We start from the raw sequence: 27,415 nt of genomic DNA, 5'->3' as shown, positions 1-27,415 counted from the left end.
GCGCGCCCGTGTTATCGCACAGAGGGGCAGAATCAGGGGCCTTTATGTGGGCCAAAGCGGAATCTCGGGATGCCCCAGCGCCTTGCAAAAGCCGCGCACGGGGACGGAGCGAGAGCCAATTCCAACGCTGCAACTTTTCCATGAGGTTGGGGGTTTCACTCACAGCGTGAGACTGCTGGCCGGATATCCTGGTCTGCGCGCGCAGATAGTGAGTGAGAGTTTCCTCCTAGCACCCCAGAAGTGGGCGTCCGCCTGTGTTACCGAACAGAGTGGCAGAGCCAGAGGTCTTTGAGTGCGTGGAAACCCCGCCTGATTATGCTAGCAGCTCTGACTGACTGAGCCTTACCCAGAGCCCTGTGCTGTGTGGGAATAGAGTGGGGAGTTGCCAGCTCTTTGAGCCTCTTACTATCCAGGCAGAGGCAGCAGCAACCCCATAGCTGGATTATCAGGCTACTAATTGAGGAAGGAAAAACTAGGAGAGAGGCTCCAGGAACATGGACTCTCTCACTATCGGTGCCTATAAATGCTAATGAGCCTCCACTGCCAACGAGACTAAAGCACAATACATGACATTGCCATAGAGACTTATCAACTGCAAACCTCTACTTGAGTGTGCCAAAGGGGCAGAACCCGGGGTACAGAGTCACTGACCAGGAAGAGGGAGAGAAAAGAAAAAGCAAGAAGATAACCTCTCAAAATCAAGAATAATCTGCAGACTTTATAACCTATCCCATTTTATTATATTTGTTTGTTTGTTTCTCTTCTCTTCATTCTTGATATTTTTTTTCCTCCTCCAATTTGGCCGATTAACTCTCTGCCGGTCTTACTCTCTCCTCTTCTTGAACTACACTACCCATAAGTGTTACATCTCCCATTATCTTTTCTCTCCTCTTCCTTTCTCTATATGAGGGTTGCACTCCAAAACCCTTAACTCTCTCTCTCTCTCTTTTTTCTTTTTTCTTCTTTTACTGGTTCCCTCTTTTTTTCTCTCTCTCTCTTTCTTTTCTCCCTCTATATTAGTTTCTTCCTTTCTTCTTTACATCTCCTCTCATTCAAACCTCAATAACAAACAAATTATCTTATCTGGGACTCAAACTTATGTTTTTAGCATTTTGGGGTTTTTTTATTTCACCTTTTTACCTCACTAGCAGTGTTCCCATCCCTGGCTCTCCATTTTATCTAGTTCTTGTTCCACTAAACACAATAGTAATTTTTTGACTTGTCCCCCCATTTTTCTGTTTCCCTCTTATTCCTCTCATCATAACTCTTAGACAACCAACACCTAAAAGCAAATCATTTTATTCTTGACCCAAATTTTTTCCTTATTTGCTTTTTGTGGGTCCATACCCCTTCTTTTTTCTTTTTTTTTTCTTTTTTTTCTTTTTTTTCTTTTTTTTTTTTTTTGCCCCTTTATTACTTTTCCCCAATTAAGGCCCTCCATTACAGGCATTGTTTGTTATAATTCACAGTTCACCACAAGATTTTCTCAAGAAAGAGGGGAGAGGAGAGGAGAGGAAAAAAGGAGGGGGGGAATAATTTCCTTTTTTTTAAGTTTTTATTTTATTTTATTTTTCTTTATTTTATTATTAATTTTTTTTAAAAAAACAACTTTTCAATTTTTTATTTTTTTAACTTTTCATTCTTAATTAAATCTCATTAATACTATCAACAAAACCACCCTCAGATGCCATTAAGGAAGAAAAATCGAATATCATGGATACAAAAGAAAGAGAGGTAACACAGCTAGATGAGGAAAAATCTATGGAGAAAAAATTTAATGTATTGGAAACCTTGGAGCTAAATGACAGACAATTCAAGATAGAAATCCTAAAAATCCTCCGAGATATACAAGAAAACACAAAAAGGCAATTTAGGGAGCTCAGAAAACAACTCAATGAACACAAAGAATATATTACCAAGGAAATTGAAACTATAAAAACAAATCAAACAGAGATGAAAAACTCAATTCACGAGCTGAAAAACAAAGTAATAAGCTTAGTTAATAAAACAGGTCAGATAGAAGAGAGGATTAGTGAAATAGAAGACAAGCAACTTGAGGCACAACAGAGAAAAGTAGAAAGAGACTCAAAAATTTAAAAAAATGAGATTGCCCTACAGGAATTATCTGACTCCATCAAAATAAATAACATAAGAATAATAGGTATATCAGAGGGAGAAGAGAGAGAAAATGGAATGGAGAACATACTCAAACAAATAATAGATGAGAACTTCCCAAGCCTGTGGAAAAAACTAATGCCTCAAGTTCAAGAAGCAAACAGAACTCCGAGTTTTCTTAACCCCAACAAACCTACTCCAAGGCATATCATAATGAAATTGACACAAATCAACAGCAAAGAAAAAATTCTCAAGACAGCCAGGGAAAAGAAGAATACAACATATAAAGGAAGGCCCAATAGATTATCATCAGATTTCTCAACAGAAACTCTACAAGCTAGAAGAGAGTGGACCCCAATATTTAAAGTCCTGAAAGAGAGGAACTTTCAGCCATGAATACTATACCCATCAAAGCTATCCTTCAAATATGAAGGAGAAATAAAAACATTCACAGATACAGAAAAGATGAGGGAATTTATCATCAGAAAACCCCCACTCCAGGAATTACTAAAGGGGGTTCTCCGATCATATACAAAGAACAAAAAAAAAACAGAGCCACAAGTAAAAGCTCCAAGAAGAACACAATAAAGCCAAATTTAAACTGTGACAACAACAAAAAGAAAGAGGGGGAGAAGATGGAGATTGACAGTAGCAAAGGACGATGGAGTGCAAAAGTACTCACAAAATAGTTCGCTACAATGAACAGGGTAAGGACCCTTTTCATTACTCAAAGGTAACCACCAAAGAAAAAACCACCACAGAAGAACATGAGATAAAAGAGATAGCAACAGAGGAAAGATGTATGTAATACAACCAAATAAAAACAAAAGATAGAAAAATGAAAGAGAAGGATCAAACAAGACACAAAACTAACAGAAAGCAAGATATAAAATGGCAATAGGGAACTCACAAGTGTCAATAATTACACTAAATGTAAATGGATTAAACTCACCAATAAAAAGGCACAGAGTGGCAGAATGGATTAAAAAAGAAAAGCCGACTGTATGCTGCCTACAGGAAACTCATCTAAGTAACAAGGATAAAAACAAATTCAAAGTGAAAGGCTGGAAAACAATACTCCAAGCAAATAACATCCAAAAAAAAGCAGGTGTAGTAATACTCATATCTGATAATGCTGACTGCAAGACAGCAAAAGTACTCAGAGACAAAAATGGCCATTTCATAATGGCTAAGGGGACACTGAATCAAGTGTTATATATCATAACAATGAATTGTTATATATCATAACAATTCTTAATATATATGCACCAAACCAAGGAGCACCAAAATATACAAGACAGCTACTTATTGATCTTAAAACAAAAACTGACAAAATACAATCATACTTGGAGACCTCAATATACCGCTGACGGCTCTAGATCGGTCATCCAAACAGAGAATCAACAAAGACATAGTGGCCTTAAACAAAACACTAGAGCACCTGGATATGATAGACATCTACAGGACATTTCATCCCAAAGTGATTGAGTATACATTTTTCTCCAGTGTACATGGATCATTCTCAAGAATTGACCATATGTTGGGCCACAAAAACAACATCAGCAAATTCAGAAAAATCGAAGTTGTACCAAGCATATTTTCTGATCATAAAGCCTTGAAACTAGAATTCAATTGCAAAAAAGAGGAAAAAAATCCCACAAAAATGTGGAAACTAAACAACATACTTTTAAAAAATGAATGGGTCAAAGAAGAAATAAGTGCAGAGATCAAAAGATATATACAGACTAATGAAAATGACAATACGACATATCAGAATCTATGGGATGCAGCAAAAGCAGTGATAAGAGGGAAGTTCATATCACTTCAGGTATATATGAACAAACAAGAGAGAGCCCAAGTGAACCACTTAACTTCCCACCTTAAGGAACTAGAAAAAGAAGAACAAAGAAAACCCAAAACTAGCCGAAGAAAGGAGATAATAAAAATCAGAGCAGAAATAAATGAATTAGAGAACAGAAAAACTATAGAAAAAATTAATAGAACAAGGAGCTGGTTCATTGAAAAGATCAACAAAATTGACAAACCCTTGGCAAGACTTACTAAGGAAAAAAGAGAAAGAACTCATATAAACAAAATCCAAAACGAATGAGGAGAAATCACCCCGGACACCATAGATATACAAAGAATTATTGTAGAATACTATGAAAAACTTTATGCCACTAAATTCAACAACCTAGAAGAAATGGATAAATTCCTAGAACAATACAACCTTCCTAGACTGAGTCAAGAAGAAGCAGAAAGCCTAAACAGACCTATTAGTAAAGAAGAAATAGAAAAAAACATTAAAAACCTCCCCAAAAATAAAAGTCCAGGCCCTGATGGCTATACCTGCGAATTCTATCAAACATTCAAAGAAATCTTGGTTCCTATTCTACTGAAAGTCTTCCAAAAAATTGAAGAAGAAGCAATACTTCCAAACACATTTTATGAGGCCAACATAACCCTCATACCAAAACCAGGCAAGGATGGCACAAAAAAAGAAAACTACAGACCAATATCTCTAATGAATACAGATGCTAAAATACTAAACAAAATACTAGCAAATCGAATACAACAACATATTAAAAAAATAATACATCATGATCAAGTGGGATTCATCCCAGAATCTCAAGGATGGTTCAACATACGTAAAACGGTTAACGTAATACACCATATCAACAAAACAAAGAACAAAAACCACATGATCTTATCAATAGACACAGAAAAGGTTTTCGATAAAATACAACACAATTTTATGTTTAAGACTCTCAACAAAATGGGTATAGAAGGAAAATATCTCAACATGATAAAGGCCATATATGATAAACCATCAGCTAACATCATACTAAATGGCACAAAACTGAAGGCTTTCCCTCTTAAATCAGGAACAAGACAGGGTTGTCCACTCTCTCCACTCTTATTTAATGTGGTACTAGTGGTTCTAGCCAGAGCAATCAGACAAGACAAAGAAATAAAAGGCATCCATATCGGAAAAGAAGAAGTAAAGGGATCACTTTTTGCAGATGATATGATCCTATACATCGAAAACCCCAAAGAATCCACAAAAAGACTACTAGAAACACTAAGCCAATACAGTAATGTCGCAGGATACAAAATTAACATACAGAAGTCAATAGCCTTTCTATATGCCAACAATGAAACAATTGAGAACGAACTCAAAAGAATAATCCCCTTCACGATTGCAACAACAACAAAAAAAATACTTAGGAATAAACATAACAAAGAATGTAAAGGACTTATATAATGAAAACTATAAACCATTGTTAAGGGAAATCGAAAAAGATATAATGAGATGGAAGAATATACCTTGTTCTTGGCTAGGAAGAATAAATATAATCAAGATGGCTATATTACCCAAAGCAATATACAAATTTAATGCAATTCCCATCAAACTTCCAATGACATTTTTTAAAGAAATAGAGCAAAAAATCATTAGATTTATATGGAACTATAAAAAACCCCGAATAGCCAAAGCAATCCTAAAGAAAAGGAATGAAGCTGGGGGCATTACAATACCTGACTTCAAACTCTATTATAGGGCCACGACAATCAAAACAGCATGGTATTGGCAGAAAAATAGACACTCAGACCAATGGAACAGAATAGAAAGTCCAGAAATAAAACCACATATATATAGTCAAATAATTTTTGATAAAGGGGCCAACAACACATAATGGAGAAAAGAAAGCCTCTTCAATAAATGGTGCTGGGAAAACTGGAAAGCCACATGCAAAAGAATGAAACTGGACTACAGTCTCTCCCCCTGTACAAAAATTAACTCAAAATGGATCAAAGATCTAAACTTAAGACCTGAAACAATTAAGTACATAGAAGAAGACATAGGTACTCAACTCATGGACCTGGGTTTTAAAGAGCATTTTATGCATTTGACTCCACAGGCAAGAGAAGTGAAGGCAAAAATTAACGAATGGGACTACATCAGACTAAGAAGTTTTGCTCAGCAAGAGAAACTGATAACAAAATAAACAGAAAGCCAACTAAATGGGAAATGATATTTTCAAACAACAGCTCAGATAAGGGCCTAATATCCAAAATATACAAAGAACTCATAAAACTCAACAGCAAACAAACAATCCAATAAAAAAATTGGAAGAGGATATGAACAGACACTTCTCCCATGAAGAAATACAAATGGCCAAGAGATATATGAAAAGATGCTCATCTTCTTTAGCTATTAGAGAAATGCAAATCAAAACTGCAATGAGATACCACCTCACACCTGTTCGATTAGCTATTATTAGCAAGACAGGTAATAGCAAATGTTGGAGAGGCTGTGGAGAAAAAGGAACCCTCATCTACTGTTGGTGGGAATGTAAAGTAGTACAACCATTATGGAAGAAAGTATGGTGGTTCCTCAAAAAACTGAAAAATAGAACTACCTTATGACCCAGCAATCCCTCTACTGGATATATACCCCAAAAACTCAGAAACATTGATACGTCAAGACACATGCAGCCCCATGTTTATTGCAGCATTGTTCACAGTGGCCAGGACATGGAAACAACCAAAAAGCCCGTCAATAGATGACTGGATAAAGAAGATGTGGCACATATACACTATGGAATACTACTCAGCCATAAGAAATGATATCATCGGAACATTTACAGCAAAATGGTGGGATCTTGATAACATGATACGAAGCGAAATAAGTAAATCAGAAAAAACCAGGAACTGCATTATTCCATCGTAGGTGGGATATAAAAGTGAAACTAAGAGACATTGATAAGAGTGTGGTGGTTACGGGGGAGAGGGGGGAATGGGAAAGGGAAAGGGGGAGGGGGAGGGGCACAAAGAAAACAAGATACAAGGTGACAGAGGACAATATGACTTTGGGTGATGGGTATGCAACATAATTGAATGACAAGATAACCTGGACTTGTTATCTTTGAATATATGTATCCTGATTTATTGATGTCACCCCATTAAAAAAATAAAATTATTAAAATTTAAAAAAAAATGGCATTTTATACTTTGGTTTGATGTTTTCTCACACGCTATTTTAATTTCTCACTGGGAAGAATACAAAGAACATGAGAAAAACATGTCACGTATTTCTTCACCCTATTTATCATTAGCTAGAAAGTGCTCCTTGATTTTGAAAGTCCAATTAGTAACTTTACAAAAGTGGTCATTTTCAGTCATTGTCCATAAATGAGAAAACCCACTGAATTTAAACAACTACTAATTTAACTACCTCGTTACAGGTCACCTGCTAGTACTGCTTTGGGTCATTTTAGTTCAATTACTCAAACTATAGTCAAGAATAGCTAACATTAGTTAATTCCCATAGCCTGACCAGGCAATGGCACAGTAGATAAAGCATCAGTGGACCCAGGTTCAAAACCACAAGGTGGCCGGCTTAAGCACAGGCTTATCTGGCTTGAACGCAAGCTCATCCAACTTGAATGTGGGCTCACCAGCTTGAGTGCAGTGTCGTTGGCTTGAGCATGGGATCATAGACATGACCCCATGGTCACTGGCTTGAGTCCAAAAGTCACTGGCTTGAAGCCCAATGTCACTGGCTAGAAGCCCAAGGTTGCTGGCTTGACCAAGGGTCACTCACTCGCGGGAGCTCTAGCCCTGGTTAAGGCACATATGAGAAAGCAATCAATGAACAACTGAGGTGTTGCCACGAAGAATTGATGCTTCTCATCTCTTTCCCTTCCAGCCTATCTATTCCTATCTGTCCCTCTCTCTGTCTCTCTATTTGTCTCTGTCACACACACACACACAAAAAAAAATTCCCATAAAGACTTGTGTTTACTCTGCAGGTTGGAACACCAGGAACACACAAGCATTTAGACTAAATACGCTGAACATGTAAGTGTGAATAGAGAAACATCAGTAGGAAAAGGCTCTCTTGGTATCTGGTGATATGGAAAGGAAGCCCATTCAGAAGGCAGGGGCAGTGTCCAAAGAAACCCCTCAAAGCAATATTTGGTATCTGGATGAAGCCACGTTTTGTTATTTAATGGCTATATCTATGTCTTAGGAGCTGACTCATAACCACTAAGCTTGTGAGCCTAGTGAAAACCAAAATGACAATCTATAATGAAAACTATAATGAATATACAAACTTGAATAATAATGAAAACATGACTAACCCAATTTTCCCCAGTAATCAAACATCCATGTATGAAAATGGACATTTAGAATGCTTCCTTATTTATAATGAGAAATTACCACCACATGGCCTAGAATCTGTAACGCTGGTTTAACTAGTGAATTATTTCCCTACAATGAGGCTTATTTGCGAAACCAAGTATGTTAGTTATGTACTGCTAGGTAACAACATTACCAGAAACTAGGTGACTTTAAAAAACACACATTTATTATCTCAGAGTTTCTGCAGGTCAGGAATCTTGGAACAGTTTTGCTGGGTCTCACAAGGCTGCAACCACAGTGTTGGCCAGAGCCATGGTCTCATCCGAGGCCTGACTGGGGAAGGATCCACTTTCAAGCTCACTCAGACTGTTGGTAGAATTCAGTTTTTGTGAAACTGAACACTTCAACTAAAGAATGAGAGTGTCACTGTCTTTTAGGCAGTTGGCCAGAGGCTGCCCTCAGACACCAGAGGTCACCTGCAGTTCCTTGCCTGATGGGGTCCTCCAACATAGCTGCTTACTCTCTCAAAGCTAGCAAAGGAGACTCAAGCAAGATGGGTGCCTAAATCTCTTGTAACGTACATACAATGTGACATACTCTATGCATGTAATAGTGTATAACCAGCCACTTCAGCAAGGTTCTGTTGGTTAGAAACAAGACACCAGTTCCAAGCAAACTCTCGGAAAGAGATCTCATTCACAAGGGTGTGAACACCAGACACTGTGAAGTGAATCCCAAGGGCCACTTTCAAAGTCTGTGTGCTATACCATATCTGTTTTGTGCATGATACAAGAATAGAATACGTGATGGCATCAGGCCAAGACAGACTGATGACTCCACCCATCTCCTCTCCGGCACGGACAGTCTTGCCAATGGGATGAGAAGGCACAGCCTATTTGGGCTCTCCTTTCCTTGAGTAATAGTTAAACAGTTATTGACAAGGTTTGCCTTGTCTTTTCTCCATCACTATAACCAACTTCCCTCTGATTCTTAGATGGTGCATTAGTTTGCTGAGGTTACCTAATAAGATATATAGCTGAGGGACTTAAAGAACAGAAATTTATTTTTTCACAGTTCTGAAGGCTAGAAGTCTGATATTCAGGCACTGGCAGGTTCAGTTCCTCCTGCAGTGTTTGTCCTTGGCTTTTGGACAGCCGCCCTCTCTCTGCCTCCTCACATGGTCTTTCCACTGTGCACACACTGTCTTAGAAACGTAGGAACATCAGTCAGCTTACAATTGGATCCCACTTGTCGGTTCACCTCTTTAAAGTGATTTTCCCATCTTGACTGGGATCCATTAGGTGTCATGTGAAACTTTAACTCTCAGAGAGAAATTATGTTCCTCTTACATTCTCAGGGGATTTATGACTGTGGACGCCTCTAACTGAAGAGTGAACAGGCCTTAGTTTTGTAATCTATCCCTACCGAAAAGATAAACACATAAAACCAATAACCGCAATTTTGCTAAACCCAGTGACATTGTATTGAACATCTGTCTTAATTCATCCCTCACAAGTTACTGAGTCCCTAAAACAAAGCATCATGTTCTCTGCATTCATGGAGCCAATATTCCCATGGGAAACATTGGTGGCAGGGGGTGGGGGTGGGGCAGATGACAGACAAGCAAGCAGATAAACATGTACCCCACTTGTAATGTGAATAGAAAATGGGATAAACACTAGGAAGGGGCTGGGAATGTGAACGCTAATGAAATGTGCACATTTCATTATGTGAGGGAGGAGAAAGCCATCGGCGGGTGGATGGTGAGGGACAGCCTCTCAGAGGCAGAGATGTCCCACGTCAGGCCACCGGATGAGAAAGCGCTAACCAGGTAAAGAGGGAAGGGACAGTGGTTCCCAACCAGATACCAGCAAATGCAGAGACCCTCCTGGCAAGGCAGACTTGGGTGTGTAGGAGGCCCTAAAGAGAACACAGAAAGTAATGGGGACAGGGGACGCAGAATCCAGCTCCGGCTCATGCTGTCCCATAGCTGACATACACAGACATAAACCTCATGGTCAAAATAGCAAAGGGGGTGGGTGTGGATGAAGGCTTGGGTTCCAGTCCTGCCTCTGCTGCTCACTGGCTGTGTTAACTAAGCGGCAACTTTTCAGCTTCGAAAGCAGCAAGGGGCTGTGCCATGTGCAGGTCATTGCAAAGACTACATGAGTTAAACAACATAAGGCACAGGCACGTGGGTGTCTGGCATGGAGTCTGTGTTCAGCAAATATCCTCTTTTCTCTCTTTCTGTTACTTCTTGCATAAACCTGCATCTGAAGAACTTCTAATAGTTACAAAGTTTCTTTGATTAAGGATCACTAACAAAGAGGTATAGCTAAGCTGGGGAAGGCTAAGACTTAAAGGCTTCATGGGATAGCTGTGGCTAAAATCCAGATGTTAATTTTGCCAGGAGAAACAATCCCAATGCAGGTCACAAAAAATGTGTTTAGGTAGTCCATGTTTGTGCTCAAATATTAAAAGGCAAAAAACATGTATTGAATATTCAATTTTCTCCCTTTAGTTCTCCTCTCCTCCCCAAAATGCCTGAAACATGTTGACAAGATTAGAGAAGACAGAACTATTCCATTTTATGGCATAAAGTTAAGCCCCAGACAGAGAGCTACATTAAATAAATTGGGTCAAAATAATTTAATCTACCTTTCACACAATTTCATCTTCTGGGGCAGATTAGAAGGTGCTGTTTCATAATTCAGCGGATCTAATGCATTCATTGTTTTGTGGGGTTTCGTGTTATTATACAGCATCTGACCTGACTTGAAGACATTTTTCTAAATCACAATATGTATAGGACTCATCCTTAGATCAAGGAGGAATTCAGGACTCCTGTTTTACTTCATCTCTATGAGATGTCTGAAACAAAATATGTCTCAAATAAGTGTAGGACATGGGGCTTAAGGGGCAGAAAGTGACATGTTCCGTCATTATTTTCAGTGTAAAAACAGAACCCAAGAAAAGAGAACTAAGAAATATCTATCATGTTCAGAAAAATATACTTTTGTTTACTCTTTGAAAAAAGCATGTGAAATCAGGGAGGGCCAAAATAACGTATTTCATATTCCCCAAAGAGCTGTAGGGATTTTTTTCTCCAAGTTTTCTGCCACAAAAGAATAGAGCCTACGTATTTCTACCCAGCACTTATCTCTCAGATCCAGCTTCCCAAGTCCTATTGGAAATCAAGAGCTAGCAAACAGACTACCCAACTTCCTGTCACACTAACAGGGTATTGATCAACATGCTATCTTCTGAATACCAAGGTCAGCAAACAACAATTCTCCACCAACTTTGGATTACAAAAAAAAAAGAGTAGTTCTGTTCTTTCTGAGGCAGGAGAGTAAGAGGCAAGCAGAACGGGAAACTGAGATAGGTAACTGATTCAAGCTGGCCCCATCCTGCACCCAGACTCACTGGCCTCCCTCTCCCTTGCACGACCACTCCCTTAAGCCCTCAAGACAATGAGGTTCTGATCAGCATCAAATAACCTTAAGAACAAAGCCTTGGCTCTGTTGACCCCAGAGACAGAATATGGTCAAAATAGAGAAAACTTCTAGGTCTCAGTTGTGTTTCAGTTCCAAGTCCATAAAAGCAGCATAATTGGACGAAGCAATGACATGGCTGACCTCAGGACAAGATGTAATGACCAATGACTCCCTACCCCAGAGCCTTCCAATCAGTACAGACATAACCCTAACCCTACACATACACTCATTTGATGAATCATCATATTAAAGAACACACCTGGAAAGCTGATGAATATTCTATTGAGATTCTCCCCTGAGATCTTCCCTAAAATTCCTGCCTTTAGAAAACAGAAAAACATCCCTTAAAGCAAAGATCCCAGTGCATGCCTGATCTAGAGCATGCCTGTGTCTGATTTTGTTATGTGTGTATCTTTCTTTCTTCCAAGCCCTAAGGGTCCCCATGAGACTTGAACCAGGACAGCAGCAGCTTGTCCTGGGCTAAGCCCCTATACTTGTCTCCAAGGTCCCTGGTCTAGCTCTGTAACTTGTTTCCTGAGTTCACACAGCCCAGCTGGCTTACTTCTGCCTCCAGGACTTTCTTTCCAAAAGTCAAGGCAGCTCTCTGAGCAGCTGGCTGGAATCTTCTCTTTGAGTGTATGTTTGCTTTGCATGCTAAATAAACTTCCTCTTGCCCTGGAATTCTTAGCTCTGAATTCCTTCTAAGCTAAATTCAAGACTCAAGGGCCAACATTACCAGTACGATGTTCATAATAATTTCCAACAATTCATCTTCCTTCCAATTACTTGATAGAAAAATAGACTATTAGAATCATTCTAAATTGGGCATTTGTGTGCACATGTTGTTCTTCCTATCAGATGACCCCATGTCCTGCAACAATGTGTCTCCTGCACCAGCTGACCCGGGACGCACAGGGGTTGAAGACAGTGCAGTGCTGTGGACGCTACTTGAAAATTACTCGAGGTAATGGCTGGCGTGAGAGACGCTCACCATCTTTTGCAATTGTGTTAAAATGAAAGCATATTACTCACACAGAGGAAAAAGTCTACTTTACACACATAAAAAGATACGCGACAGCTAGGCATGGTGGGAGCCGGCCACCGCTGTATATTACCCAGCAATTTGGCCATGCGGTACATGCCGCCCTCTTCCCCAACACGTTAACCTGCTGCTGCCAACGTGTTCCCACCGCAGGGGCCCTGGTGCTCGACAACACCTTCCGCACGCATTTGCCAAACCTGCGGAAAACAGAACCATCCAGTGGCTAAGAAAATAAATCTATTCTGGGATGGCTACAGGGGGTGCGCGATAGATGTTAGAAAATGATAATTTTGTCGTCAAAGGCCTGAGCCTGGACCTTGAAGGTATGCCCGAAGTTTTTGAAAGCTGTCAGGTGAAACCGCAAAGATATAGGAAAAGAGAAAGAAGCCCAGGAACGTTCACTTGCTTTCGGTGGATCTGTTCAGGTGGGTGGGAGGTCACCCCGGTGGCCAGAGGTCTGTGAAACTTTAAGGTGATCTGCTCAAATGGTATTCTGCCCAGTGTGGGGGGAGAAACTGGCCAGGAAAGATACACACTGAAACTTGGGTCACCCAGAACTAGATATGTTCCAAAAGAATTTAATGACTTATAAAGGGGACAGTGCTAGTTATTAATAGCAACATAACCAATCCATAAAGAATACGGTCCAGTCAGACCTGTGGTGGCACAGTAGATAAAGTGTCGACCTGGAAATGCTGAGGTTGCCGGTTCGAAACCCTGGGCTTGCCTGGTCAAGGCACATATGAGAGTTGATGCCTCCTGCTCCTCCCCTTTCTCTCTCTCTTTCTCTCTCTCTCTCTCTTTCTCTCTCTCCTCTCTCTCTCCCTCTCTCTCTCCTTTCTAAAATGAGTAAATTAAAAAAATAAAAGAATACGGTCTGCCAAAGAGAAAAGGCATTCTTTTGTCAAAGGCCTTTTTTGGTAGTGAGTATGGAGAGTGTGAGGGGAAAAAAACCTCTTTCTGAAAGGGGCACGGGCCAGCTCACTTGTAGGAGGCCTGGTGCAGTCTCCCTACTTGGCATCCTTTATACTTGTTGATCTGTGCCCGCTAATTAAGAATCACGGAAAGGTCAATGTCTCCCGTAAATCCCCTATGAAACCGAGATGAGTAATGTGGTCTGTGGGATCGGGTCACAGCACTAAGAGCTTGGCAGGCTGCAGGTTGCACATCTTGCTGGTGCTGTCCAGCTGATGCATGCCTTCCCCCAACCTGAGAGGAATTACCATTTATATTGGATGACACGCATATGGCGCCGAGAAGATATTACTAAGATCGAGTCTCACTTTTACTAGTTTTTTTAGCTTCGTGCCCTTAATCTGAACTTATCCAAGCCGCATTTTCTTTTTCTGAAAAAGCGGATATAAGAATAATATTGTACCTTTTACCTCCAAAGATCACATTACATATATGTGCCTCTCCAGCTAGCCTCAGCAACTTTTGGCTCTTAATGGAGTCCTAATTATTTTTAGGCCAAAATGACAAGGATTCTGAGATCCTACCTGCCTCAATAAAATCGCTATCAGCTATTTTGGAGACTCCAGAAAAGGGGCGTTATCAACTCAGTCATCCTCCCTCTCCTCTTCTGCTCTACCGACACCCTGCTGCCCACACCCTGCTCAGAGAAGGGGCTCACCACCACCACCACTGCAGAAGGAACAGTGCTGACACCTCTGTTCTGCCACATTGGCTACCCACAGATGCTTGCAAATCTGCTGGTCCTCAACCTGCTGAAGCAGTGCTGGCTTCCCTGCAGCGCCAGGAAACACCATCCACTTCCCAGCTCTGTGATGCACATTGCACCGGGCCATGAACAGCCCATCGGCTAGGAAAACCCCACCGGTTCCCCTAGAACCTCCCAGTGTCCCAAAGGGAGTCTTTGAGCTTCTTTTCTGCTTGATGGGGTATCACCCAGGTCTAGGAACTGAACACCGAAAGGATGCCTGCCATCCCTTCCAACCACCTCTCTCTCTCGTCCCATCCTTCACCCCATTCAACACCTCTGCACAGGCGTCCCAGACACAAAGCCCCGAGCAAACACCAGAATGCAAACACGAGCTGATGATGACTGTGAGGTGGGGGGATGGACAGACAGCACGTGACTCTGGGCTCAGTCTACTGAAATACCTGTTTGTGTGTAGATGCATTCATTTCTCCAGTAAATACTACACTGAGCCAGTTTATTGAACCAGCTGGACTTGTAGAAAGACATCAAAATATAACATTATTTGTGTCATGAAGTCGCTTTCAAATCCACTGTTTTAGATAACCCTTTCTTCCCCCGAATGCTATCTCAGAACGCTCCCAGGGCCTTTCCTGGTTATTTTCTAGTATACTTCTCACAAAAATTAGGGGATATTTCAAATTGAATATAAAGTGATAAAATATCCCCTAATTTTTGTAAGTAGAATATTAACAATTATATTATTAGATAGTAAACAATTCTATTCCCATTAAAACGAACACTTCCATCTCTTGGTCGGTTTAAAGCTTCTCTCTACCCTGTAATCCCAGTGGTTGCTTCTGCTCTCTTTTCTTTGATCCTCTTCCCCATACCCAAAAATAAGGCCGGGCCATGCCACTCTGCCCCTTCTGGCCTGAGCGCTACACTTATTTTAGACTTACTTCTTCCAGACAGTCTGACTTCACATCTGAGGCACTTAATTTTGCCTCTCACTAATGCATCACATGTTATATCAGACGTTTAGATATTCTAATTCTGGCAGGCAACGAAAGGGGAGCATTAATAGCATAAAATACTGTCAAGATTGCTTCATCTTGATCTCTTTGACTCTTCGTCATGAGGACTTTCCCATCCCATGCTTTTGTTGTTGTTGTCATCATTTTGCTTTATTTGTATTCTCCTTTAAGTGAGATGCCTATGTAGGTATATTTTTACAATAATTAGTTGAAGTGACAGTTTAAGTCGGAACATGGGAGATCTGCCACATTCCCAAAGGCACAGTGATGGGGAAATGAGCACTGAGTCCTTGCTTTCCTGGTGGATCCCCTCCCTCTGCTGAATTCTGTCTGATTCTTGCTCTCAGATGAAGTTTGTCCTCAGGTAGCTCCACCAAAGAGTCTCACTCAGCAGGCCCCTTCCTGCTAATAGTTCCCACAGCTATAAACTAATATGTCAGTGACAGAAGTCCCTGAGAAGGCAGACTTGTTCTAATTTGCCTTCTCCAGGTACACCCCTCCCCCAAAGTGTCCACTGTGCAGAAAGGTCAGACGTTTGTCAAAGTGAGTTTTAGCATAGCATGCGGAATCTTGAGGTGCAAAGTCTATAGCTGAATTACACTCAATATAAATGTAAAATGTATTCATCACAGCTGGATATTTTGAGAGGGCAAAGGAAGATACCTTTATCTGGGTCAGCAGACATGAACAAAACTGTTCTGAACAAACCTAGACATACCGTCATCCACATCACACAAAACAATCCACTTGGCAGTGCACAAGCGATCAGATAGTCATTGAGGGAGCCCTCTCCCCTGCTTCCCCACAGTGGTCCTGCAGGGGTCACCTCGCATCGCGTTCTTGGTTATAAATCTACCTTACTTCTTTTTTTTTTTTTCAGGGACAGAGAGAGAGTCAGAGAGAGGGATAGATATGGACAGACAGGAACGGAGACAGATGAGAAGCATCAATCACCAGTTTTTCATTGCAAGACCTTAGTTGTTCATTGATTGCTTTCTCATATGTGCCTTGACCGTGGGCCTACAGCAGACCGAGTAACCCCTTGTTCGAGCCAGCAAGCTTGGGTCCAAGCTGGTGAGCTTTTGCTCAAACCAGATGAGCCCGCGCTCAAGCTGGTGAGCTCGGGGTCTCGAACCTGGGTCCTCTGCATCCCAGTTCGACGCTCTATCCACTGCGCCACTGCCTGGTCAAGCTCTGCCTTACTTCTTATGAAATGCTGAGTTCAATTCTGGTTTGTTTGTTGTTGCTGTTTTTCTTTCAAAAATGGCCACAACAATTATTCCATGCTGGTTGGCTGTGTAATTCTGCTACTTATTCCATAAAAAAGCAAAACTTAATTTCCCATGTTTCCCTTTGCTTGAGTTTGGACTGGTCTGGTGACTTGCCTTGACCAATAGAAACATGTGGTGGAAGTGACGTTATGTGATGCCGAGGGCCTAGGCCTTCAGGGACTGGGCAGCTGCCTCCCCTGCCCTCTTGGAATTGTGCCCTGAGACCACCTTCCCGTGAAGCAGCTCAGGTTGAGAGCTTCAGCAGCTAAGCTCACGCCCCCACCCGGCAGAGACCCACCCTAGCTGACCCACCCTGGAACAGCCGAGCCCAGGAAAGCGTGGCAGAATACCTTCCAGGCAGCCCACACCACCATGACACACAAAGGATCATGTTTTGCTTTACACAAGGTCATTTGGGGTTGGTCTGTCACACAACAGAGGGTAAGTGTAACAAATACTTAAATTATTATCCCCTCCAGAGCTTTTTTTTTTTTTTTAATATTAATATTTTTTTTATTAAATTTAATGCAGTGACATTGATAAATCAGGGTACATATGTTGAGAGAAAATATCTCTAGATTATTTTGACATTTGATTGTGCTGTATACCCCTCCCGCAAAGTTAAATTGTCTTCTGTCACCTTCTATCTGGTTTTCTTTGTGCCCCTCCCCTTCCCTAACCCCTCTCTCCTTCTTCACCCCCTCCCCCCTCACACAACCCCCCCGCCCCTGTTGCCATCACATTCTTGTTCATGTCTCTGAGTCTCATTTTTATGTCCCTTCTATGTATGGATTCATCTCAGTTTTTTTTTCTGATTTACTTATTTCACTCCGTATAATGTTATCAAGGTCCATCCATGTTATTGTAAATGATCCGATGTCATCATTTCTTATGGCTGAGTAGTATTCCATAGTATATATGTACCAAAGTTTTTTAATCCACTCGTCCTCTGACGGACACTTGGGCTGTTTCCAGATCTTCGCTATTGTGAACAATGCTGCCACAAACATGCGGGTGCATTTCTCCTTTTCGAGCCGTTCTATGGTGTCCTTGGGGTATATTCCTAAAAGTGGGATAGCTGGGTCAAAAGGCGGTTCGATTTTCAGTTTTTTGAGGAATCTCCATACTGTTTTCCACAGTGGCTGCACCAGTCTGCATTCCCACCAGCAGTGCAGGAGGGTCCCCTTTTCTCCACATTCTCACCAGCACTTATTCTGTGTTGTTTTGTTGATAAGCGCCATTCTGACTGGTGTAAGGTGATATCTCATTGTGGTTTTAATTTGCATTTCTCTAATGATTAGTGATGTTGAGCATTTTTTCATATGCCTATTGGCCATCTGTATGTTCTCTTTGGAGAACTGTCTATTCATCTCTTTTGCCCATTTTTGGATTGGGTTGTTTGTCTTCCTGGTGTTGAGTTTTACAAGTTCTTTATAAATTTTGGTTATTAACCCCTTATCAGACGTATTGTCAAATATGTTCTCCCATTGTGTAGTTTGTCTTTTTATTCTGTTCTTGTTGTCTTTAGCTGTGCAAAAGCTTTTTAGTTTGATATAGTCCCATTTGTTTATCCTGTCTTTTATTTCACTTCCCCGTGGAGATAAATCAGCAAATATATTGCTCCGAGAGATGTCGGAGAGCTTACTGCCTATGTTTTCTTCTAAGATGCTTATGGTTTCACGGCCTACATTCAAGTCTTTTATCCATTTTGAGTTTATTTTTGTGAGTGGTGTAAGCTGGTGATCTAGTTTCATTTTTTGCAGGTAGCTGTCCAATTTTCCCAATACCATTTGTTAAAGAGGCTGTCTTTACTCCATTGTATTTCCTTACCTCCTTTGTCAAATATCAGTTGTCCATAGAACTGTAGGTTTATTTCTGGGTTCTCTGTTCTATTCCATTGATCTATATGCCTGTTCTTATGCCAGTACCAGGCTGTTTTGAGTACAATGGCCTTGTAGTATAACTTGGTATCAGGAAGTGTGATACCTCCCACTTTATTCTTCTTTTTTAAGATTGCTGAGGCTATTCGTGTCCTTTTTTGGTTCCATATAAATTTTTGGAATATGTGTTCTATATCTTTGAAGTATGTCATTGGTATTTGAATTGGTATTGCATTGAATTTATAAATTGCTTTGGGTAATATAGACATTTTAATGATGTTTATTCTTCCTAACCATGAGCACGGTATATGCTTCCACTTGTTAGTATCTTCCTTGATTTCTTTTATCAATGTTTTGTAATTTTCCGAGTACAAGTCTTTAGTCTCCTTGGTTAAGTTTACTCCTAGGTACTTTATTTTTTTGGTTGTAATTGTGAAGGGGATTGTTTCCTTAATTTCTCTTTCTGACTGTTCATTGTTGGTGTATAAAAATGCTTCTGATTTCTGAGTATTGATTTTATATCCTGCCACTTTGCTGAATTTATTTATCAGGTCCAGTAGTTTTTTGACTGAGACTTTAGGGTTTTCTATATACAATATCATATCATCTGCAAATACTGATAGTTTTACTTCTTCTTTTCCAACTTGAATGCCTTTTATTTCTTCTTCTTGTCTGATTGCTGTGGCTAGGACTTCCAGGACTATGTTAAATAAGAGTGGTGAAAGGGGGCACCCCTGCCTTGTTCCTGATCTTAAGGGTATTGCTTTTAATTTTTGCCCATTGAGTATGATGTTGGCTGTGGGTTTCTCATAGATGGCTTTTATCATGTTGAGGTATGTTCCCTGTATTCCCACTTTGCTGAGAGTTTTGATCATGAATGGGTGCTGGATTTTATCAAATGCTTTTTCTGCATCTATTGAAATTATCATATGGTTTTTCTCCTTCTTTTTGTTTATGTGATGAATCACATTGATTGATTTACGAATATTGTACCAGCCTTGCCTCCCCAGAATAAATCCCACTTGATCATGGTGTATGATTTTTTCCATATATTGTTGGATCCGGTTTGCTAATATTTTGTTGAGGATTTTAGCATCTATATTCATCAGAGATATTGGCCTATAATTTTCTTTCTTTGTGTGGTCTTTGCCTGGTTTTGGAATCAGAATTATGCTCGCCTCATAAAAGGAGTTTGGAAGTCTTCCTTCCTCTTGAATTTTTTGAAATAGTTTGAGAAGGATAGGAGTTAGTTCTTCTTTGAATATTTGGTAGAATTCCGTTGTGAAGCCATCGGGCCCCGGACTTTTCTTTGTTGGGAGTTTTTTGATAACTGTTTCGATCTCCTTTGGTGTAATTGGTCTGTTTAAGTTTTCTGATTCTTCCAGATTGATTTTTGGAAGATTGTACGTTTCAAGGAATTTGTCCATTTCATCTAGGTTGTCTAGTTTTTTGGCATACAGTTCTTCATAGTATTTTCTTACAATATTTTGTATTTCTGTTGTGTCAGTTGTTATTTCTCCTCTCTCATTTCTAATTTTATTTATTTATTTGAGTCCTCTCTCTCTTTTTCTTGGTGAGTCTACTTAAAGGTGCATCAATCTTGTTTACCTTTTCAAAGAACCAGCTCCTAGTTTCATTGATCCTCTGTATTGTTTCTTTAGCCTCTATGTCATTTATTTCTGCTCTGATCTTTATTATTTCCTTCCTTCTACTACATTTGGGCTTTACTTGCTGTTCTTTTTCTAATTCTTTTAGATGCAGGGTTAAGTTGTTTATTTGAGCTTTTTCTAGCTTCTGAAAGTGTGCCTGTAGTGCTATGAACTTCCCTCTCAGCACTGCTTTCACTGTGTCCCATAAATTTTGAGTTGTTGTATGCTCATTGTCATTCGTTTCTAGGAATTTCTTTATTTCTTCTTTGATCTCATTCTTAATCCATTCATTATTTAACACCCTGCTATTTAGTTTCCATGTGTTTGAGAATTTTTGAGCTTTTCTGCTGTGATTCATTTCTAGTTTCATGCCGTTGTGATCGGAGAAAGTGCTTGATATGATTTCAGTCTTCTTAAATTTGTTGAGAGCACTTTTGTGCCCTAACATGTGGTCTATCCTAGAGAATGTACCATGAGCACTTGAAAAGAATGTATATTCTGCTGCTTTAGGGTGAAAGGTTCTGAAGATATCTATTAAATCGAGTTGATCTAGTGTTTCCAATAAGTCTGCTGTTTCTTTGTTAATTTTCTTTCTTGAGGATCTATCTAGTGATGTTAGTGGGGTATTGAAATCCCCTACTATTATAGTATTGCTTTTGATCTCGCCCTTTAAATCCATCAAAGTCTGTTTTATATATTTGGGTGCTCCTATATTAGGTGCATAGATATTTATAATAGTTATATCTTCCTGTTGGATTACTCCCTTTATCATTATGTAGTGGCCTTCTTTATCTCTTACTATATCCTTTGTTTTAAAGTCCAATTTGTCTGATATAAGTATTGCTACCCCAGCTTTTTTTTCATTTCCGTTTGCATGAAACATTTTTTTCCATCCTTTTACCTTCAATCTGTGTGTGTCTTTTGTTCTAAGGTATGTCTCTTGTAGACAACATATGTATGGGTCCTGTTTTCTTATCCACGCAGCTACCCTATGTCTTTTGATTGGATCATTTAATCCATTTACATTTAAGGTTATTATTGATATGTAGTTGTTTGTTGCCATTTTCTTCTTTAAAGGTGTATTCCTTTTTCTTTTTTTTTTTCTGTATTCTTTTCCCACTTTATCTGTTTACACCAGGCCCCTTAATATTTCCTGCAGCATTGGTTTGGTTGTAATGAATTCCTTGAGTTGTTCTTTGTCTGCGAAGCTTTTTATTTCTCCTTCAATTTTAAACGATAGCCTTGCTGGATAAAGTAGTCTTGGTTGTAGGTTCTTGTTCTGCATTACTTTGAATATTTCTTGCCATTCCCTTCTGGCCTCAAGTGTTTCTGTTGAGAAGTCAGATGTCATCCTTATGGGGGCTCCTTTGTAGGTGATAACTTTTTTTACTCTTGCAGCTTTTAATATTTTCTCTTTATCACTTAGCTTTGGTATTTTAATTATGATGTGTCTTGGTGTAGGTTTCTTTGGGTTTCTCTTTAATGGAGTCCTCTGTGCTTCTTGGATTTGTGAGAGTTTCTCTTGCATTAATTTAGGGAAGTTTTCAGCTATGATATGATTGAACAAAGTCTCTATCCCTTGTTCTTTTTCTTCTTCTTCAGGAACCCCTATGATGCGGATGTTATTTCTCTTCATGTTGTCACAGAGCTCTCTAAGAGTTTCCTCTGACTTTTTGAGTCTTTTTTCTCTTTTCTTCTCTGCTTTCATGCCTTCATTCCAGTTGTCTTCTAACTCGCTGATTCGATCCTCTGCTCTATCTATCCTGTTTTTAATTCCTTCCATTGTGGTCTTTATTTCTGATATTGTATTTGTCGTCTCCAACTGATTCTTTTTTATACTTGCTATTTCTTTATTTAGGTTTTCAAACTCCCCCTCCATTGTTGTTCTAAGATCCCTAAGCATCCTTACAATCATTATTTTGAACTCCGCATCTGGAAGTTTGATTATTTCCATATCACTCAGTTCATCTCTCGAAAGTGTCTCTTGTGGTTTCATTTGGATTGCACTCCTTTGTTTTCTCATCTTCTTTTTTTTTTTATTTGTAGAGTTGATTGAGTCTAGGCTTGGTGTTGTCTGCCTCCAGTTTTCAGTTGGGTTATTTTTAGGTCTTCGTGGGTTGGTATCAGCTATTATTTGTAATCCACTTTCGGATTTGGGCAGCTTTGAAGTCTTGATTTGTTTGTTTTCATAACAGGTGATAGTCTTGTTAACTGATCTCAGCAGGGGGCTTCCTTGAAACTGTATCCAGGAATGCTGTGGGTGTAACCTGAGAGGCTGAAGGTCTCTTCCTCCAACTAATCTCACTGGGCGCAGGGTTTTTTCTCTCAGCTTCAGTAGGGGGAGGTGTATCTCAGATCTCCATGGAGACCTGAGTTACTGCCCCTCCTCCCCACTTCTTGTTTTCAGCTGTGTCTTGTTTCGCTGATTGGAGCTGGATAGATGTCCGGAGATCTCTGATCCAGAAGCAATTCAGCTCTGTTTTGTGAAAGGTTCAGTCCCTCCCCCAGCTATGGCCGCCTCCAGCACGAATGAGTCAGCTTTTTTATTTTGTTTCTTGCATACCTTAGCCCCTCACAGTCTGTCCCTCTCCCTGTCTTTTCCACTTGGGAGATAAGCTGGTCTTTTCAACCCACCTTGCTCCCTGGTTGCCAGGTAAGTGGCTGTGAGCAGTAGTTTCTGCTCTTTTTCCTCTGTGAAATCCTCTCTGGGCTCTCAGCCTCACCCCCCTCCTTCCCTTCCTGTAAGCAGAGGAGATTCAGGCACTCCTTACCAGGATTATTGTGGCTTCCTCTTTGCTCCTTGGTTTTTGAGAGCTGTTCTTGCAGTTCAGTGTTGGTTTTTCATGCTGATTTTTTCTAAATTGATTTGTATTCCAGTTTGGTGTTGAGAGCTGGGTGTCTGTGCATCCGCCTACTCCGCTGCCATCTTCTCTCTCCCCTCCAGAGCTTTTAAACCCTTGTAGTTTCATAATTACAATGAAGTTATTCGGGATTTCTCCAAGGCACCAAATTTTAAAGATGGTGCCGGTTTTAAAACCACCAGGATCAATAGCAAATGGCTTCTCTGCTACCAGCTAAAGCAGCACAGGCCTGCCCCGGTCCCTCCTCAGTATAAAGTATAAACCAAGGAAGTAAAGGTTTAGTGTGCACCAAGTCAAGGTCAGTCCCACTCATCCCTGACAGGTGTCACACCTGTACAGATTAGAGGGCACTACTTTCTGCCTTCTGTTCTAGCCTCCAAAAATCAACGGCATCACAGTTAGCCCCCAAAAAGCAACACCTTTTCCTGCCTGGGCTCCAGAGTCTCCGTTCATTCATTAACATCTCCCATTATGATGACCAGGTCTTGAGCTGGAGGAATTACATTATGTCATTCAATCCTCAACATTAGGTGGCACTGGAAAGAATAAATTCCTTGTTCTAGTTTCCCTATATAGTAACTGAGAGGCTCGGGAGTCCCATTCATGGACTACCTTCCACCAGAACTTGTGGGACTTCCTGTTTATTTGTATCTGTCTGAATGTCCAAAATGAGCGGGGGTCTGACTTCTTGAAAGGGTCTTTCCCTGGGCACTGCAGACATGTGGTTCCCCGAGGAGAACTCTGCAGATCAACAGGGCCACCATTCACCGCAGTTAGGGCTCAGAAGAGGCTCAGCTCGGTTCTTCAACAGTTCACAGCAAATTCTATAAGCTTTTCAGATACTTTCAGCAGACACAATAATTGGAATAAATGTGCAACTTTAGATGACTGAGACCTAGATCCTAGTCATTCACTTGAATGACTCTTTGAACCACTCAGAACTCTCTTTTATACTCCCCAGCGATTTTCAACCAGTGTGCCACAAGACTTTTTAAAAAAATTAAATACCTCACTGTTTAGTCAGGGTGCTGACCTCCTTTCCCTTAGATTGTCAAATTAAAGAGTACCAACAGCCAACACAGCAATAGTTGCGGGACATGGATGTCCTGTCTTGAACTATAAATATACAGGTCATATAACAGAGTTGCATCTTCCTGGTCACATCACATAATAAGGCTGTGTTCTGATTGGTTCATTCTTGGCACCATGCCTCCTTATTCTCAAATATAAGCACCTGTTTTTTTAGGAAGTTATTTTGGAGCAAAGAAAGGATAAGTAATTACTATTATTATTTTGTAAATCAATAAAAATTATACCTATTTTTCATTAGGTCAGCAACAAGTGCATTTTTTGGTGTGCCACAGAACTGTAGTAATTTGCCTTCTGTGCGCCATGAGATGAAAAAGATTGAAAATTGCTGCCCGCAACCATTTCCCTGAGATAGGATTAAATTCTGAAAGGTGACTGTCAGCGGGTTTCAAAAGTAGATTTGCTGCCATAAAAGTCCCTTTATCTGTAAGCATCTTTCCTTTGGGGAAATTGAATGAATAGTATGATACGTGTCATTTAAGAATCAGTGGTAACTCATTAACAATTTGTGTCACCTTGGTAAAATATCTACCCTCTGTCTCTATGGGTACTGTGTCTTTTTCTGGAACACCAAGAGCCATAACAGGCAATAACACTAAATAAAGTACCACCAAGCTTGAAGCTAACTCACTTTTATAAACAAGAATCTACAGTTTGATCAACAAATGTCCCTAACTCCACAGTAAATTTGTTCTAGAAATAAGCACTATTCTAACAACAACAACAAAAATTTTAAAGACCAAGACAAACTTCCTACATCAAAAGAGCTAAACAATTTAAAAATATCAGATTAAAACACAGCTGTTCAAGTACATATTTTCAAATATTTTTGATCTTAAGACTATTTGCCTAAAGAAACTTTTCAATCCTTTAACATATAACATTCTGTCTGGCCTCGAAAGTGCTAAAATTCCACCAGGAAGCTGCTGGCAGTATTTATGTTTCATTAGCAAAAGGAATTCTGAAATCAGTTTGCTCTGAATTTAGACCAAATTATAAAATGATAAGTACTGAAAATGACAATTACAACTATGTATGGCATATGTGTAAATCTTAAGTGAAAACCAGAGGCAAACTTTTTAAATAAAAAAGCGATGATTAAAAATGTTTTTAAATTCTAGGGCTTTTTTTCTTATGATAAGAGATTATATACCCAAAGTAGAATAATTGGAAAATCTAAAAATAGAAACAAATAAATAAATATAAAACATAAATAAAATGAAGCTATATAACTTTACATAAAGATTATTAACGTTATAGCCTGACCAGGTGGTGGTGCAGTGGATAGACCATCAGACTCAGATGCACAGGATCCGGGTTAAAACCCCAAGGTCGCCGGCTTGAGTGTGAGCTCATAGACATGATCCCATGGTTGCTGGCTTGAGCCCAAAGGTCACTGGCTTGAGAAGGGGTCACTTGCTCTGTTGTAGCCCCCTGGTCAAGGCACATATGAGAAAGCAATCAATGAACAACTAAGGAGCCTTAACGAATAAACGATGCTTCTCATCTTTCTCCCTTCCTGTCTGTCCCATCTGTCCCTCTCTCTGACTCTCTATCTCTGTCACACATACACATAAAAAGATTAGTTAAGATTAATTAAGTCAGAGTGATGGCACGGTAGGAAGTGATACCGATAAATCTCCCCATAAACTCAACAAGTTCTTCAACCAGAAACAGAAAAACCTATCCTTGGAGCCTTCAGGTGCTTCACAACACACCCGAAGGTATGATCGAGTGAAAGATTGGCTAGATATATGGTCAAACCCCAGGGGAAATAGGGAGTAAGAAATGCTCCGCCTTCCTCTCTAACCCAAACAGGATGGCTTTCACTGAGAACTGAGAATATAGAAACTAAGGCGGGCATAGGGAGTGAATAGATCAGGCCGCGGTACAAACAGCCAAACCAGGCTGTGGCACGGAGATCCAAGCCGCGGAAAAACCTGGGCAATTCAAGCTAACACGCGTGCCAAACCCAGACAAAGAAAGACAAGTGGGGCAGTCATTTTCCGCATCTCCTGGTCGGCGTGTGTGGATAGTGGGTGAGAGATTCCTACGAACACTTCAGGGGTGGGCACTGCCCGTGCTAACCCACAGAGAGGCAGAGTCAGAGGCCACTGTGTGGGCAAAAAGCAGAATCTCCTAGGAGCCCCAGCGCCCTGAGGGGACCGGGCACGGGGAGGGAGCTGGAGCCAACTCTAACGGTGGAACTTTTCTGTGCGGGAGGAGGGCTTTCTCAGAGTGAGAGGCGTCCCCCCTGACATCCTGGTCAGCGCGCAAGGAGAGTGGGCAGGAGATTCCTCCGAACTCCTCAGGGGTGGGCACCCGTGTTTTCCCACAGAGGAGCAGAGTCAGAAGCCTGTGAGTGGACCAGGAGCGGAATCTCCTGGCTGCCCCAGCGCCCTGGGAAAGCCGCATGGGGACTGAGCGAAAGCCAATTCCAATGCCGAAACTTTTCTGTGTGGGTGGAGGGCTTTCTCAGAGTGAGAGAAAGCCTGATTCCAACTGGCCTGATATCCAGGTCGGCGCCCACGGAGAGTGGGCAAGAGATTCCTCCGAACTCCTCAGGGGTGAGCGCCCGTGTTTTCCCACAGAGGAGCAGAATCAGAGGCCTGTGAGTGGGTCAGGAGAGGAATCTCTGAGCCGCCCCAGCACCTTGAGGGGGCCGCACACAGGGAGAGAGCGAGAGCCAATTCTAACGCTAGATCTTTTCCGTGTGGGTAGGGATTTCACTCAAAGTGTGACGCAGCTGGTCTGACATCCTAGTGGGCGTGCACGGAGAGTGGGCAAGAGATTCCTCCGAATGCCTCAGGAGTGGGCACCCATGTTATCCCACAGAGGGGCAGAGCCAGAGGTCTTTGAGTGGGTGGAAGCCCTGCCTGATTATGCTAGCAGCTCTGACTGACTGAGCCTTACTCAGAGCCCTGTGCTGAGTGGGAATAGAGTGGGGAGCTGCCAGCTCTTTAAACCTCTTACTATCCAGGCAGAGGCAGCAGCAACCCCATAGCTGGATTATCAGGCTTCTAATTGTGGAAGGAAAGACTAGGAGAGAGGCTCCAGGAACACTCTCACAGTGAGAGACCCTCTCACTGTTGGAGCCTATAAACGCTAATGAGCCTCGACTGCCAACGAGACTGAAGCCCAATACATGACATCGCCATAGAGAATTA

At 40.8% G+C, this 27,415-nt stretch overlaps 1 protein-coding gene across 4 annotated transcripts in view; it reads right to left on the bottom strand.

Moving 5' to 3' along the window:
* The window catches only part of INPP4B (inositol polyphosphate-4-phosphatase type II B), a 708,587-nt gene that overhangs the window by 496,039 nt on the left and 185,133 nt on the right, over positions 1 to 27,415 (bottom strand). Inside the window, exon 1 of one of the 4 annotated variants that reach the window (XM_066232862.1) lies at positions 25,515 to 25,663. The exons of the other annotated variants lie outside the window; for them this stretch is intronic. The gene's annotated coding sequence lies outside the window, so the exon portion shown is untranslated. Of the gene's footprint in view, positions 1 to 25,514; positions 25,664 to 27,415 lie in introns of those variants that run through there. 4 annotated transcript variants of the gene reach the window in all.

This window comes from Saccopteryx bilineata, chromosome 1 (genome assembly GCF_036850765.1).
Source record: "Saccopteryx bilineata isolate mSacBil1 chromosome 1, mSacBil1_pri_phased_curated, whole genome shotgun sequence".
NCBI lineage: Eukaryota > Metazoa > Chordata > Mammalia > Chiroptera > Emballonuridae > Saccopteryx > Saccopteryx bilineata.
This window is presented reverse-complemented; position numbering and strand designations above follow the sequence as displayed.